A 956-nucleotide genomic window follows, 5' to 3' on the forward strand; every position below is an offset into this window, starting at 1 on the left:
AGTAAATCTGCCAATGAGGTAAGAAAAATTAAAATCTTATTTAAGAAAAAAAATCTCTCCCTAAAATATATTTTCTCAGACTGAGATTATTTTTCCTGCCAAGATTATTTTTCTTGCTAGACAGAAAATAAGAAGATTTTTTTTCTTGAAACAAGGGTCTTAGGCTCAGACTGTTATTTAAGATGCTCTAAAAATGGAGCCTAAATGGTGGATTTTCTTCAATAATGAGATTAGAAGTTGATTTGAGGTCTGCTTTGTTTGCTAGACATTAAAAGTCCCACTCCAACTGTAGTTTTTTCTAATGTAAAAGAGTGGTCTTTTAATTATGATTATTCAGGCGTCATTTTTTTAAGACATATTTTCTTCAGAAATAGAAGAAGCTCATTAGAAATTCACCTCTGCGTCTTAGCCGGGACTGTTGGAGAAGTTAGCCTCTTTGATTTGTTTATATGCTCTCCTGCTAGTTTATTGCACCTCACAAGCTCAAGCTAACGTTAGCGTTAAAAAAAAAAGGGGGGAGATGGAAGACGTCAGCCATCCGTCCATTTGAGCCCCTGTGAGTTTTTGCTCCTGATCGAAGATGATTTGAATAAAGAAATAAGCTTAATTTGTTTTATTCATGTCCTCCATCATGAGAAAAATGCGACAAGAACATGTCAGAAACACGATTTTCTTTGGAGTGAGACTTATCGTGCAAAAAACATCTTTTTGAGCTTTTAAGTGTAATATATTGTTTGTTCCTCACCATGTAAGACCCAATTTCTCTGCTCTGCTAGCGATGCTCAATATATCATAAGATGATCGACAACGCTCAGCTAGAGGTGCTCAGCCGCTAGCTTTACCGCTCATCTAGCAATGCTAAGCCGCTAGCTTTACCGCTCATCTAGCAATGCTAAGCCGCTAGCTTTACCGCTCAGCTAAAGGTGCTCAGCCGCTAGCTTTACCACTCAATTAAT

The sequence above is a fragment of the Oryzias melastigma genome, linkage group LG2 (genome assembly GCF_002922805.2).
Source record: "Oryzias melastigma strain HK-1 linkage group LG2, ASM292280v2, whole genome shotgun sequence".
In the NCBI taxonomy this organism is placed as follows: domain Eukaryota; kingdom Metazoa; phylum Chordata; class Actinopteri; order Beloniformes; family Adrianichthyidae; genus Oryzias; species Oryzias melastigma.